An 18121-nucleotide genomic window follows, 5' to 3' on the forward strand; every position below is an offset into this window, starting at 1 on the left:
GTACATTACGAAGTAATAAAAACAAATTTACCTGAAACATTTAAAAGTTCAGATTCACATAAATTTTATATATATAGTGTAGACAAGAGATACGATGGTCTCGTAGGCTCAGATTTATTAACAAAATTAGAAGCGACAATTGACATGAAAAACCGAGTTTTAATTACTAAAACATCTAAAATTCCAATCATTCATGTAGAAGATTTTGAAAAGAATAAACAATTATTAATTAAAACACCGATTTTACAATCTCCTGATTGTTCAAAGCCAATTAGGATTAACGCATTAGGCGAAAAGGATAATATATCAATGATCGTAAACGTCGATAAAAGTAATCATAGCCCCCGACGTAATTTAAATGTACCATTAGATTCAAATAGGAGTTCGGAAAATACAAATCAAACTCCAATGGAAATTTCTCCAAATTCAGAAAAAACCGATAGTATTTTATCTATAGGAAGTAGCACCATAACTGCATCTGAAAAATCAAAAAATGATATTAGTAGTACTATACATTCTGCTGAAGATATAGACACAGAAGGTATACTTATTTTACAAGAAGCCGTGGACACGAAGCCCAATCAGGTTCTCGTATTTCCCTGGAATAGAAATGAATTATCAGTTAAAATCACAAATAGAATTAGACAAAAAATAATGCAAGTACACTTACCTTTAGATAATGTAAATCTTGTTAAACAATTTCTTAAAGAGTATACTAAGCCAAAAATAAAATACTTTTTCTTTTTCAAAAACGAAACGCATAGGAAACAATTTACCGCAGCTACAATTAATCTCTTTAAAAAGGGAACAGTTAAATTTTATGAATGTACAAAACGCGTTATCTATGTTAGTAACGAACAGGAACAACGCGAAATAGTTTTAAAATATCATGAAGGTAAAAATAGTCATAGAGGTATTAAAGAAACATTAATTCATTCAAAACGAACGTATTATTGGAATAACATGGATCAAACAGTATCCAGTGTGATAAATTCGTGTGAAATTTGTAAAAGAATGAAATACGACAGAAATCCATTAAAACCCGAATTACAATTATCACAGACTCAAGAATACCCTTTTCAGGAATTATTCATAGACACATTTACTATAGAAGGAAAATATTACCTCACTATAGTAGACGCTTTTAGTAAATTAGGTCAAGCATTCGAAATTGATACTAGATCAACCCCCGAAGTGGTAAGAGCACTGATAAAATACTTTTCATTATACGGTGTACCACTAAAGATAAGCGCAGACCCAGGCGCCGAATTTAACAATACTTTATTAAAAGAGTTATTAGCATTTTATAAGATTAAAATACACATAGGGACACCGCATAACCCAAATTCGATGGGAATAGTAGAACGTTTTCATTCTACTATCATAGAAATATATAGAATAGCGAAATATGAGCGGAAGGTTACCGACGCCGCATCAGTAATGACATATGCAATAATGTCATATAATCATACCATACATAGTGCAACGGGATTAACGCCATTCGAGGTAGTTTTCGGTCATACAGAGTCAAATGACGCATTTCACGTAGATTTTAATAAACAGTATACTCAACAGTTAGTTAAAGATCATGTTAGAAAAACTAGATATCTTTATAAGTATTTAACAAATAAAATAATTGATCAAAAACAGCAAACCATCGATAAACGAGGTGGTGAAAAAGAAATAGACATCGATTTAGGCGATACGGTATTTATAAAAGGCGTAAATACACGTCGTAGTAAGGATAAACCCCGCTATCAAAAAGCTCAGGTAGCAGGACCAGTTCATAGGAACGTGGTACCTATCGTTACTCAAAAACGAAAGACTACAGTTCCAATTAAAGACATAAAACGCCCTTCGCAGGTGTGTACTGCTGGTAGCTCAGGCGATCCTCAGCCAGGCCCTTCACGTGCAGCAGATTAGGGACAATCCAGGCCTTCTACCCTTAAAAGAAGGAAATGCCGTAATTACGTACGACACATGGATAGTTATTAAGATATTAGATTTAGAACCTATATACGAGGATTTAGAATTAAATTTAAATAATTATATAGAATTAAAGAAATACGTAAATAGTTGTTTTAATATTAAGAATTTTGATTTAGATTTTAAAGAGGCACAAATTCAAACAGATTTTATAATGAATATTACTATTAATAAATATAAGCAATTAGTGCCATCAGTTAGAATAAAACGTGGTTTACTTAATCCAATTGGTTCTTTTATTAAAGCAATTACTGGTAATATGGATAATGACGATGCCATAAAATATGAACAGTTAATTAGTAAATTAAATAACAAGCAAAACGCTATGGATTATAAGGTGACTGTCATTACAGAAATGATGGGAAAATTTAGCAATATTATAAATGTTACAGGAAGCAATTTCATTCAAATTAAAGAAAAACTCGATGAAATTCATATAAATTTAAATAAAACGGAAAGATTATTATTAAGTCATAAGTTAATTCATTTTTATAATATTTTTACACATAATTTTCAAATAATTTATACTAGATTGAATGAGATTGAAACCGCATTATCTTTTGCAAAAATTAAACTTTTGCATCAATCAATTATTGATACCGATGAACTTGTGTATATCCTTAAAGAAATAGAAATTACGAATAAATTAGTGTATCCTGTAAACTTAGAAAATATTGTTAAAATAGAGCAAAGTATCGAGCTTAAAGCTTATGTAAAGCAAAACCAGGTTAAATTCATAATGCATATACCTTTAATTAATAATGAAACTTATAATTACTATAAATTGATACCGTTACCTGTTCATAATGATTTTGATAACATTACTTCCATCATCCTTCCTAAGTATCCCTATATCTTAGTGAAAGGGTTGAAAATAAGCATGCTCGCGCAGCCCTGTGCAGAACTAGATGAGGCACGATTCCTTTGTCCTGAAACGGAAAGCACATCCCTACTGCAGGACAAATGCATTATAGACCTAATTAATTTCTCAACAAATATAAGTACATGCCTTTCATTACCAGTTAGCATTGGAGATCTAAAGATTGAATTTTTACAACTTGATCGATGGCTCGTCTACACCAGAACTGAAATAATTATATCAAAGTTTTGTAATAATGAGGTAAGCCATGAAAAACTCCGTGGTACTTACCTGATCACTATAGATGATAACTGCTATGTCAAAATACAAGACCACACCCTGAGAAAGAAACAATCTCAAGGCAAGGACATTGTTTCCACCAATATACCGATTATTAATTTACCACATATAAGGAAAGCAGCATCAACCGGTGAAAGAAAACCGTTAAACTTAAAGGAAATCGACATCACTGATATCCAACTTTTAAATTTGCTGTTGAAGAAAAGTGAAGTTATGAGTGAAAGGACAATCAGTGAAAATAGTGAAAATAGTGCTATAGATTTTAAGGGTATAAGTATAGGAAACATAGTTCTAACAATTTTAATTATAATTTTATGTCTTGTATTCATAGTTTATAGGAAATCATTTAAGAAGATTACGCGAAACAGTAATGTTCGAAATCATCCCCATCCCCTTGAGGATAATCTCGAACTTACGGAGGGAGGAGTTATGCAGCCAAAACCCGCTGACTCTATATTTTAACAGTTTACATAAATAGTAATACGTGCAGGAATGTGTTTTCTTTGTTGCAGTGTTATGATTTGTAAGGGAATGATTATGGAGAATCGCCCACTCGAACGTCGCGACGACATCCTTAATCGTTTCCAAGAAGACGAGATCTTCATACCATGATATTGTTTTAGTCTAAGTTTCGTCAGTTATACTCTAAGCATCTCACTGTAAAGACGCTAATTAAAGTCTTATTTAAATTAAATAAATCTTTTTTTAAAAAGACATCACGCGGTCGCTCGAACTTGACTACCTTCCTGGTTATTTTCCCATAGTAAATAGTGTTTTAGGTTTGTTGTTGTAGGTAGGAATAATAATAATTATTCTTACATGTTGGTTATGAAATGTATATTGAAATAATTTACTTTTACAAATCATTAGTGATATAAGTTTTGAGTGAAAATGCTTGGATCAGCATAATATTATATGGTACTTCAAATACATGTTTTGATAAAAAAAACAATAGTGTAATAAAATAAAACTGCGTTTTATTGTAATCAATGTTGACAATTTTAAATTCCAAAATTATTGATCAATAAAATAGTTTACACCAACAAATATAACTTTTATTTTTATAACAATCGTTCATAATATAAACCGTAGCAGGTGGCGTTTTGAAGTTCTGTCTACTCATACAGAAAAATGGAAAACTTGTTTTTTTTTGTAAACAATTTATTACTCATGTTGTTTGGCAACTCGAAGCGTGGTCGTCCGTCGTAGGTACTTTTGTTCGGCGTCGCGTCGTCGTCCGCGTCGGCTTGATATAAAACATTCTTGATTTCATTGACACGCGCTATGATTTGCGCGCGGAATTTCTTGTGTTGTGAATTTATTTTTGTATGCTATGCATTTTAATTGAATCAAATTGCAATATTTCTCTAGTATGCATTTGAGACTATATTGTAATAATTGATCGTGGGTAGGTATAGTAATTAATTATTCTAATAACGCAATTATATTTTCGGTGGGATTCAAAACAAAAAATTGGCCCGTGATTTTTATGAAATTTCACCACATTGCAAATGCCAAATTATATATTATACAATTACAATTACAATTATTATAAATCGGTAAACTATCAAAGTAATTACAAACTTGCAAAATATGCTTTTCCGAATTTTCAGACAGACACACAATTTTATTAGTTTGTTTTAGCAAAGTAGGTACCTATACCTATACGCTTACGTCGCGCGTCGCGTCGTCGAAAACGGTGCGCCCAGAAACAAACATACCTAATTCAGTTACAATCCTTTTTTTGTTCCGTAATTTATTGTATTTATTCTAATACGATTTTTTTTATTCGTCGGCCAGTTCTACTAGGTATAAAAAGATAAAATTGAAATATAATTATTGTAGCGACAGCCATATTATGTTACTATGTTTTCGTAAATATGTTTTTCACCTTCCTGGTTATTTTCACATAATCTTATCTTCTTATATATAAAAATGAATCGCAAAATGTGTTGGTAAGCGCATAACTCGAGAACGGCTGAACCGATTTCGATCATTCTTTTTTTATTATATTCCTTGAAGTACGAGGATGGTTTTTATGTAGAGAAAACGTAAATATTATGTACCACGGGCGAAGCCGGGGCGGACCGCTAGTATATATATATAAATGAATCGCAAAATGTGTTGGTAAGCGCATAACTCGAGAACGGCTGAACCGATTTCGATAATTCTTTTTTTATTATATTCCTTGAAGTACGAGGATGGTTCTTATGTAGAGAAAACGTAAACATGTACCACGGGCGAAGCCGGGGCGGACCGCTAGTCTTATATATAAAAATGAATCGCAAAATGTGTTGGTAAGCGCATAACTCGAGAACGGCTGAACCGATTTCGATAATTCTTTTTTTATTATATCCCTTGAAGTACGAGGATGGTTCTTATAGCTAGAGAGCTAGTTAGTTTAGTTTTAGTGCAGTGGCAGTGTAAATGTTGTTGTTGAGGTTATGTAAATTTAACACTTTAGTTAACTACCAAGATATAAAGAAATGAGGATAGGACACAATAACTATTGGTTGAGGTATTTATAAACTCATAATATACTTTTAAAAAAATCACGTTTTAATAAATTTCTAGAATTAAATTAGAACAGCTGATTCAAAATAGCCTAAAAAATCTTAATAATAATAATTACGCTTCACAGCAAGAAGAAATGTACCATATGTACCCGCACAAAGTCGATATTGTGTTGCCTACCGTTCGACTCAATGGCTAGGGTTGTAACTACCTTTAATAATTATTACCAAACTAATAAACCGAGTGATGCGAAATAACCATAATTCTTTTAGAGTTTGATAAAATGATCAGGCAGGTATTTTCTTTAATCCTCTGAATTCTCGGTTACTAAATTGTATCGTTGAAATTATTCTTAATCGCGTAAATTTAATAAATAATCATATGGAAAACACTTTTCATTTGTTTTTTTACTTTCACGCCCAACTACTATACAATAATTACGTTGTTTCGGTATTTTGACGAGAAAACGCAGGAAACATCCGTTGTATCATTTTAGATAGATTGTATATTTTGTATCTGTAGAATTGAAATCAAAGCTATGTATATGTTGTCTCCATTCTTTTCTTATCGGATTGTTGATCCCAATGCGAATGCGTCACTTAAATTTTATAAAAGACAATTAAGAACATCAAAAATAAAGTGATACGTAAATATTTCACAGTGCAATATATTATGTAATTAATAATAATTATATATTTATGAAAAAATAATTACATCAGATTTAATAATAGCAATTGTTTTGAATGTACATAATATGAATAAATGATTACATCATAATAGTAATAATCACAATTGTTTTATTTCCCATTTGTTGCAACCCTAGCATATTTTCATGTAGCAGCAGAAGTACCTACACTGGCGGCGCGGCGGCATCGTGCGACATCAAAGGCATTGCCTTACTAGGTAAGTTTATAATGACTCATTTCTTTTATTATATAATTTACGTTTTACTTTTACAGAATCCGATTCAATGGATTATGAAGACGAGTCACACAACGCCATACGATAGTGATGATGAATGAACATTTCAATAAATGCATGCGTGTTTTTTTATGTTGTTTTGTAATTGTTAATTGTTTCTTAAATAAAGAAATAAATTAAATATTTAAATGATGATTTGTTATTTGCAACACAACTTTATATTTGAGATTCTTTACAAATGTATATTTAGTTTTGTATCATCAAATTTATAAATTTTATTCCATAGTTTTCAAAATTAAATGTAAATGACCATAAAAACATTAATAAAGTAAATCATTGATGTAAGGTCAGGGAACGTAATACATATATACATCTGACCATGTAGAAGCTAAGTCTTGTTGACTGCTGAAGTCTGTAAAGTTTTGTTGTCTGCTGAAGTCTGTACGCAATGAAAATGTCTGCCGTTTCGAAAATAAGTTTTTAAGACCCTAATAAATAAAATATATGAATGGCAGATCTGGTCAAATACTTTCAAAATTGTATTTTTTTCAGCACTTTCATAAGTGTCTGCCAGAATGTTACCCGCGTGATAATGGTCTGCCATTGTTATTTTCCGATAGTAATAATAATCTATTTTCAAATATCAAAATGGCAGACGTGGTCAAATGGTTTCAAAGTTCGCCAAAAATTTCCACCTGTCTTACCTAAGCGCGCGCCCCGTCCACCACTCTGGGCTTAGTGACTCCTCATCTCATGTATAGTAGGTATAGGGGAATCAACACACAAAAATCCAGGTCTGGTCAAATACATACAGGTAGCTTTGCGCTAGCTCTCTAGCTATTACTTCTTATGGAGAGAAAACGTAAACATGTACCACGGGCGAAGCCGGGGCGGACCGCTAGTAAATAATAAAATAATAAATAGTGTATTAGATTTGTTATTGTATCTTGTATACCTACGAATAATTATTCTTACGTCTTGTTGGGAAATGTTCAAATACCTACCTATTGAAATAATTTACTGTTACAAATCATTAGTGTTATTAGTTTTGAGTGAATAGGCATGGATCAGAAATTCAGAATATAATATGCTACTAACTACTCAAATACATACATGTTTACACAACAAACACCACTGACCTCTATAACTATAAGTTATAGAGGTCAGTGACCGTCAGTGACAAACACTATGGATACCTACGCTCGCGAATGCAAATTCGGTGATTTACTAATTATTGATACCTAGTCATTGAATTCGTTTTGAAATAGCCTGTACTTTGTAATTTTTAGTGTTATAGACATTTATAAAATGTGGTGCTCATTTTTTTGTAATAAATCATCCCGAACGCTATTGTATTTTCGTTGTTTTATTTCAAGTGAACACCTATACAATTTTGTCACGAGCCGCCTCTGGCCTCTGGGTGAAATAAACAAGTCAAATGATTTTTGTTCTAATTGTATTTTGGTAGTAGTTTGTTTAGAATTTACATTACCATTGTTTAATTTTTATTTTGTATTTGCAGTAAAATAAAAAGATGAAAAACTTCATTAGGTATATTGTACGACACCTCACTCTGAATCGCGCTAGCGAAATTTTTTCGTTACAGAGCACATATACAACTTTCGGACAATCTTCATTGAGGCCGGCCGGCAAATCGAGTATGTCGAGAAACTTCACTTATTCGATGGAGGTATTCTACCTTCCTTCCTCCACAGTTGTGGGACCCCGACGTGCATTGAACACGCAGCTTTCTGATACTAGTAGCTAAAATCAAAACCACAGATATGTCTGTGATCAAAACCATAATAATATTTTTACCTATTATTTTACTAAAAGTCGAGTGCATCGAAATCGTAAATATGTTTTTCACCTTCCTGGTTTTTTTTTCCATAGTAAATAGTGTTTTTGATTTGTTGTTGTATGAATAATTATTCTTACTTGTTGGTTATGAAATGTATTTTGAAATAATTTACTTTTACAAATCATTAGTGATATTAGTTTTGAGTGAAAATGCTTGGATCAGCATAATATCATATTTGCTACTTCAAATACATGTTTTGATAAAAAAAAACAATAGTGTAATGTAGGTAATAAAATAAAACTGCGTTTTATTGTAGGTAATCAATTTTGACATTATTTATTTCCCAAAATTACAATAAAATAGTTTACGCCAACGAATATAACTTTTATTTTTATAACAATCCTACTTCCTACTAATGCGAAAGTTCATACATGTTTCAAAAGAAAAACTTTTACTTTTACTATTATTTCAATTTATCCGGTTTAATTAAGACTTAATATTGATACATATGATCATTATAAATACAAATAGGAATTAACAATATAACGAATACGTGGCACAACTAAAATTTTACCGATACCACCCGTGGTCATTCTCCTTTGTGGGTCATTTGTAACAGGATGGCGGTTCTACAGCGAAAAAAGAAAAATGATGGTCAGAACGCTGATACCGGATACCTTAAGATACTGTAATATAAAATATTACTAGATTAGATAAAATATTATAGGTAGTATCTTCACCGTGTGTGACGCGCTTTACATTCACGCCATCTAGAGTTAAATCTTTATCATTTTTGTATACGTCTGTGTGTGTAAACGACCCTGTATGCAATGACAGATGTTAAAACGCATAATTTTACCGAATTGGGTGGATTTTAAGGCAATGATATAACATATTTCAATAAAATATAATATTCAGTAACCGCCATGACTATTCCTAGGTTTGATGACTATTCCAATTACGCAAAAACTCAAATAAACTAGAAATGTAGAATTCAGCGCCATCTAGCGGGATATTGGCTGGGAACAGATCGTTGCAATCACCTTAACTTATTTCTTGATACAAGGCCGAGTGTTGTCCCTACAACATCCGGCCAGACCCTTCTGACCATTTTGTCTATACAAATATTATAAAGAGGAAAGGTTTGATTTTTTGTTTGTTTGTTTGTTTGTATAAATTGAATAGGCTCCGAAACTACTTGGCAGATTTGAAAAATTCTTTCACTGTTGGAAAGCTACATCATTTCTGAGTGACATAGGCTAGGTTTTATCCCGGAAATCCCACGGGAACGGGAACTATGCGGGTTTTTTTTTGAAAACGCGGGCGAAGCCGCAGGCGGAAAGCTAGTATGAAATAAAAACCGCGTGTTGAACTTGCGCACCGATGGTTGCGTATGAGCCTGTTTATAATATTATGTTGTTATAGAAAATTTATACTTTTCACAATTATTCTTGTATCTGTCATATAAGATGTTGCTTCTTACCAAATTTCAAGATTCTGTGTTCACGGAAAGTACCCTGTAGGTTATGATTCCCTTGCGAGAGTCGCAATTTGCGAAAATTTACAGCATAATACAGGCTGTATCTTTTATTTGCGTTGGTTTATAAGTTTTATTTTTTCACAGCTTCAACGGACGGTAGATATTAGTATTTAATATTAATTTCAGCTTCATATCTCTACGCGTTCCTGAGAAAAAAGTCAGACAGACGGACAACAAAGTGATCCTATAAGGGTTCCGTTTTTTCCTTTTGAGGTTTGGAACCCTAAAATTTAACCGGGATAAGACCTTGGGTACTGTTTCTAGTTACATATTATTTTATATGATTGCCCCACCCTGAGTCCATGGCTAGCTAGGCCCATGCTTATTCTATGTACATATATTTGATTGGAATCTTTGAACTTAGCTTCTTTCAATTATATATAGAGTACAATTAGTATACTCGAAATAAATCATTTAATACATACTTTCACTTTTTACGGACCGCCTCCTTGGTACAGTGGTTGACGCGTGAGCGTAGAACCGAGGGGTCCTGGGTTCGATTTCCGGTGGAGACGAAGAAAAAAAAATTCTCGGTCTGACAGGACACAGAAGGCTGATCACCTACGTGTCCCTAAAGAAGATCGATCAGTGCAACAGATGTATGAATAATGCATCTGCACCTTACCCCACTACGGGGACACGGGACTTCACTTTTTCACTTTTAAAACGTGACATGGTAATGCCACTATTATAATAATAAATAAAATAAAAAAAAATTGTTATTAAATATTTACACCTAACCACTATCTCAACAAAATTCATTACAATACATCCATCTATAGGTACAGACAAAATTAAGATCACGAACCGATGTTCATTTCTTAATACCGCATAAAATCCCAAAGGTTTTGAAGTGTAGCGCCGGCAATAAGTATATTAATTTAGCTTCAAGTTATATTGAAGGTTCCAGCGTAGCGCCTTATGCCTTCTTGTCACGTAAGGGATGAAATCAAATAGCGAGAAATAAATGCGGATTTATTCATATTGAATAACCTAGCCAGTGCTACATGACCGTACCATTTACTCTCAAATCTTTAACGGAAAATATATTATTGCGAGTGACTGCCCTGTTAGGTCTAGTGGGTGTATTAGCATTACATACAGATTGCCTCTTTTTATATTAGCTCTTTGTAACCTTTCACATTAATATATAGCATTTGAAAACATATTTGACAAGCCAATATCGCATTATTTTTTATTATTGCGTAAAAATCAAACTGCGAAAGAAATCGCGTGAGACACAATGGTTATGTCAGAATCGGGAAAATACCAAGAAAATACATCTCTATGAATATTTTAGAACTCATAATAACGATATTCAAAGACATTTCTAAATAAATATCTGCTTGTGTGTGAAAATTTACAGAACTGTGTTCGCAATAACACTTTCTTGTTGAAGCTGTCTTGTGCAGATTTTTTCTTGTACCTACATATTGTTTCGATTCATAAATTTCCTTGGTTTTCCAATTGTTTAAAATATTGACAGTGTATTTACATTAGGTATTATATTTTCCACGTGTTTCTGTTATTTTACATAGACTAAATGTCGACTTAATTTTTAAATTCATCAGCGATTCAGATTTGCAGTGAATAAAAACACAATTCACAATACTATAAAATATATAGGTAAATTTTAAATTAAAAGAAAATTAATAATACTTACTTTCTTTAATAAATAAATACAATTTTCTTTTTAATTAAAAGTCAGACCACAAACAACAATGTTTACTTTCAACCACCTTTCAACGGTTTAGTTGTAATTTCTATACTTAGTTTCTATAGATATAACATTAAGCACCGCACGAATCCTCTTTTTCTTCCGCTATTTTAATAGTATTCCTTTATTAGACACCGACTGAATAAATATAAAAAATAATAAACATCTTGTATAATTTTAGCCTAGCGACTCTATTTCTGTATCAAAGGAGCAAAAATGGGTTAAATGACTTTTATTTGATTCTACAAAATATAATAAAATCTTTTTTCCCTCTAAAGAGGCATCAAATATCTTCGACATAAAATCTGATAATCTAACTTATTATAAGTATGTTAAAAAGGTAAAAATATGTAAATAGATTCATAAAAAGAGAAATTTGTTTATTTATGAAGCAGAAAATTTATCTTTGGTATTGAACGGCAATTTGCACTGCAAATTGCCGTTCAATAAAATAAGTTCAAGAAAATAAGCGTGGAACGGCCAACTGCAAATTTTGCAGTTGGCCGTTCCACGCTTATTTTCTTCTTGAATACCACAGATTGTATAATACTATACTAGTAGGCCGACTCCTTCAACAGAAAAGTTGGAGACATATTATAGTCTCAAATACCAATATTAAACTACGAAAATAGTCAACGATATAATCACATGACGGATGTTATTGCATACATGTTCAACGTAACTCTTGCAATGTTCAAAAAACGTCATACCCCGGACACTCCATACAAAATTATCGTTTTGACAGTCACACTGTAGAGACTGCAAATGTGTGTGTTAACGCTTTATGGTTGGCACATTTTTGACTAGCGTAAAAAAAAATTCGCGTTTTTCTGATGAAATACATCCGTAAACAGCACAATATCTAACCATTTTCTACGAAAAACGATAATCACAAATCCAAAATAATAAAATTACTTTTGATTAATGTTGTCAATTTTCGTTGCGTTTCGTCCCTGTAGAAAAATGTGGACCATTTTTAGCCTGATCGTGCGGGGTGAGGTAAGTGTTTAATTTTGGCGGGAGGCGGAGAGTGTCCGTGCTGTAGCGTTTAGCTACTATTATGTATTCTGTGGTCATACTTTATACCTACATATACCTACATGTGCAGTTGATTGAAACAGAAATTGGTTGTTTTGGGAAACAGTTTGAAATTGGATATATGTATAGGACTGTAGGCTGTAGATCCACAGTCGAATAAAATAAATGGGCGATTAGCATTAAAGATAAAAATAGGAGTACATAATATATCGTTTCTAACTGACCTAAAAAGGTAAAACATGTGCAGTTGATTGAAACAGAAATTGGTTGTTTTGGGAAACAGTTTGAAATTGGATATACCTATGTATAGGACTGTAGGCTGTAGATCCACAGTCGAATAAAATAAATGGGCGATTAGCATTAAAGATAAAAATAGGAGTACATATATCGTTTCTAACTGACCTAAAAAGGTAAAAGGAAAGATTTATCCATTACCACCTTTGTACCTATGCAGTAAGATGTTTTTTCCTTAAAAGGGTGATAATACGTCTACTATCGTCTACTCAGATTTTATCTCGTAAACATTCTTATTTTATCGAACAAGATCAAGGCGGAATAAAACACTTAAATAAATCGTAGAAATAGTAAAAGTCAAATATTGAAGACTGGATAAAATTAGAGCTTTAAATTAGAATGTCCTCCATTTTAGAATGAAACAAATATTTAATGTGAAAGATTAAAATGTATGAGAACAGTATGCATTTGTTTGTAAAGTTCGCAATTAAAATAAATAGCTATGCTCAATGTCGAGTGCGGCTGAAGGCAAATATGTACTCAGCAAATATAAATAAATAGCTTGAAATTTTAATTCAAATGAAATTGTACGATTTATATCACTTCGGCCTGCGTATTGCGATATGTTAGAAAAAAATATTAATCCGTTTATAGTTAAAAAAACTGATATAAAAAAATGTATATTTGCCATTTTCCAGATATCAATCAGAAAAACCGAAGGAAACAAAAAACAAATCAACATTTTTTAAGAATAAGAAAAGTTAAAGTAACTAACATAAATACAACACGGTGACATTTGAATATAATTCACTTTCATCTAATTTTTGTAGGTACTAAGCATCAGAGTAGTACAATAAATAATTTCTTATCCAGGTTACGCTTTAACTTTTTCAATAAACCCTAATGAGTCTCAAACAAAACCGCTTCATAATTTCCGCGACAAAATAAGAAAAGTTTCCTTATAAAGAAATTAAAGGACCGATTTACCATGAATAATATTGTAAAGGCTTTTGTGTTCGTGCCACGGCATAGCCAACAATAATAGTTTCTATAAAATATGTAATCCTCTGTATTACGAGGTGAATATAAAGTATGCGGCTTCGTGCTTGCTTAGGGCAGTATTATTTCTATTTTCTATCTATATCGAAAATATGGATAGAAAAAAATACTTATATTTCTCCAACAATTCTTATTAACCTCACTTTGATTGTATGCTCCATCTAAATTAAAAAGAAAATTCTTATAAGATACATTAAAAAAAAGAAAACAGTAACTAAACTATGATCTAGCTAACATAATCGTATTCTTTACGTAAGCCACAAAAAGTACGTAATGGCCATAATTGAAGCGTTAACACCAGACATCTTAACCGTAAAGATTTACCCTCCTCGGCTATAAACCTCAAGTTTTCAACTCATTTCCGCCACTTATATGAAATGTATGTAGATAAAATGCGAGTACAGGTGGGTAATAATTTAGAAGCTTTCCATTACACGTTAAAAGCTCGTATTAATAATAATGGTATGAACAGGTCAATCGCTCGTTTTATTAATTATTAATTAACATGTATGCATCGTGCATTAAATAAATGTTATAGATAACAAATGGTATACCTGTTTAAATTGATATTTTGGTTTTATGGCATTCAAATGCTTTATAAATATAAATTTATAAAGAATAGAAAAAATTCGATCACGAGGCGGGACTCGAACCCGCATCCTTCGCGCCATTCCGGGGTGGATGCCTGACCAACACAGCCACTCGTGATCACGTGTCGTGATCGAATTTTTTATATTCTTTATAAATTTATAAATGGTATACCTACTTACTGTTTTGTTGAATTTGTATATTATGAGATATTTCTTTAGATTCTTATAGCATGCAAGCCTAAATCACTCAAGTTATTTACGACATGAACAATTTCCTAACTTACTAACGTAGAACCTTAAGATTGAGTAGTAGTAAGTTTATCGCATCAGCCGAGAGTGCTCCGTATAAAATTCGTTCCGTTCTCCATATCGGATTATAAGCATGAGAAATTAATTGTAATCTTGAATTTTACGTGCTTCATAAATCAGACCTACTAAACGCTAACGCACTAAGAATTAATAAAAATTAACAAGAAATATACCTTCTTAAGCAATAATATGTTAAAAATAAAGTATCTAATGAACATAATTTTATTATTTTGTAAGAAATATCATCATTTAACTGAACTCTTACTTTCACAATGTTAAAACTGGTTTTATTTCTATTAAACTATTTTTATTCTGCATCTTGAATCGCTCTTAACCCTCATGGGAGACCTGATTCCCCATTTTATGATATGAAAACGACGTCATAACTTTATTATGTGTTCTAGATAAAGATTTTAATCTAGAGGGAAATACGACAAGACCTAGTATAAACTGAACACGTATTTAATTACTCCTTACATTTAATATCCCAGAGAGTATCAAGCATATCTATTTAAGCTGTCGTCTGTGATGTTGTAATCACAGATCTACTACAAGATCTGTGCTTGTAATACATGGAAGATGTTGTACGTAACGTTCTTATGTGCTTGAGATGAATTTGGAAAAGTCTGTTTTGGTGTATCAGTTATTTTTATAGCGTTATAATCATGATGTCACAATATCTATATCGTGCATATGTGCCTGTGTGTCATTATTGTATAAAATTATGTTCTAAGTTTGTTTGCCCTGGTATGTATGTACAATAAAGCATAAATAAATAAATATGTAGTTTTATTTCGTGTTCTTTTTTAATGCGTTCCAGCGTTCATGAGGATTGAATATATATTTATCTAACTAGTTTATAATGAAGGTCTGTAAAACAATAATAACATGATCTATGAACATCTTAGAACAATCAAATCGTTTTAAATGCGTTCGTAGAACCAACCAATATTTTCTCCTTATTATTTTTTTCTTTCTATTCTGTACGTTTAAACATGATTGTGAATATTAAAAATTTAAGCATACACACATTACAGATGATTAAATAAATACTGGGTACATTTGAGACAACGCTACGAAAATCTAACTTTAATACTTTTTAATAATTAGGTAAAAAGTTAATTTTCCGCTGAATTTTAGCATACATGTTACACAATTTTGAAAATTATAATATTTTGTCTGTATGATATTATTTGTTTGTAAGTACTAAGAAGTAAGAACCCTGAATTATTATACCAATAAATTCAATTCACAAGCTACGAGAAATCCGTAGACGTAGCTTTAACCGCTACGGCTTATTCGATTTCATAGAAATCCTAGACATAATAGATTCTTTGAGCTACAGAGGAAATTAAACACTGAAGGCTTGCAGACGTATACAAAATACCTAATAAAAACAAAAATAAATCAATAAAAAACTGTATTGAGTACAAAAATACGCATATTGAACAGCTAGGTTTTAACTTTTAAGTATAATCAACATTTTAATCTACTGTTCTTCGATAAATAATGTAGTAATAAAAATGTTACAATATTTTATAGCCATCATCAAATTTACATTAAAGTTCGATTTGTCCGGGACCGATTTACGCAGCTTAAGACAGCCATTACGTTCTCAGTAAAAAGTTGGACAAAAGCGAGTAACAATCGCTTTAGGGATCCCGTAAAAAATATCTTTATCTATTACCTGTAATAAACTTATTACTAAATGTATCCTGTTAGATTAATTTGTTTTTCAATTATTATCGTACAAAATTACACTTCGTTTAGGCATTTCCACGTGTATACGATTTTAATAATAAAATAATTCCGTAATTCCGCGTTAATTTAATTCATTAACATTTCCACGTGTCGATGTCCTAATTTCGAGAGAGAAAGCCACTCTTTTAATGATTTTTAGAATAGAATAGAATAGAATAGAAACACATTTATTCGATAACAGAAAATACTTATAACTTAAAAAACAAGGTACCTATAACTGGGTAAAACAATGTGACATGTTTTTTTCTGACCTGTTTTTTGCTGAAGACTTTTGTAACATTATAAATCCAAAAAAAGACGATGTAAGAATAATAATTAATAATTATAATAATAAAAAGGTGTCACTACATATCGTCTCACTAAAAGTAGTAAGCGAGTTAGTTCTATTAGAATTGACAGGTTGTTTTAACTATTGGGTTTCTCCAATAAAAAGTTTATTCCCAATAATATACAGACTTTTATTTGGGTTATAATATATATGTGATTCAGTTATATACAATGTTGTAAGTATATGTATCTACGTATCTGCTAGGTCTGAAATTAGGTCGTAAAATTTCCTTTTATACAAACAAGATATGACAAAACAACGTTTGCCGGGTCAACTATTATGTTTTATAAAACTTCAATATAGCATATTTGTATATAGAAGCATTTTTATTTCGAGCTCACTATTTTCATCAAATATATTAATAGTAAAACCTCTTTAAAGAACCTACACGTATTCCACCTTTTTATAAGGCAAACCATTCCCCACGGACGTAATAAAAATAGCACTTTCATCTCGTCACTGCATCTTGGAAAATCAATCTTATCAGCTGAACATCAGATGCATCTTATAAGATGTATAATGGGACGATGAGAACCAATTTATTATGCCTTATATTTTCTACCTTCAATGTATATCAGTATTGGAATATAACGCAACAAGTAATACTGAAAAGATATTACAGTACCGATTATCATTTTCCTTCTTACGTATTTCTATATTTATTTATAAGTATTTTCACGCACAATTTTGCTACTGTCTAGACGAACTGTCAACAATAATATTGTGTAGATTTAAGATTGGAAAATAATTAATTATTTTATGTTTAACTAACGTTTCTATCCCATCTTAGCTGTTCTTTTTATTTTTCTTGTTATTTATATGCTACAGAATGATAGACAACCTAGCTAAATGAAGATCGATAATGAATACTGCCGTGAACAATTGCAACTAATCCGTTATTCCTTTTCATGTGAACTTTAAACCCAAAACTCATATAAAATTCCATTTCAACTCACCCTGGGGCATTAGACCCTAAAGTGATTCACATGGCTCCCATTTGCAAAACTATCAGTAATTGAATGTAAACGATTATGTACCTATAGGTATGTATCCGACTAAATTGTATTGGAAAAGATACAATCTGTCGCAACATTGTTTATAAAATTTGATTCCGATCTAATACTTATTTTCAAATCAGCGATGATCTTTGGTAGAATCAAGAAA

Source organism: Colias eurytheme, chromosome 7, assembly GCF_061535395.1.
Source record: "Colias eurytheme isolate Ceu_HAF_F1 chromosome 7, ilColEury1 Martin Lab GWU primary, whole genome shotgun sequence".
NCBI lineage: Eukaryota > Metazoa > Arthropoda > Insecta > Lepidoptera > Pieridae > Colias > Colias eurytheme.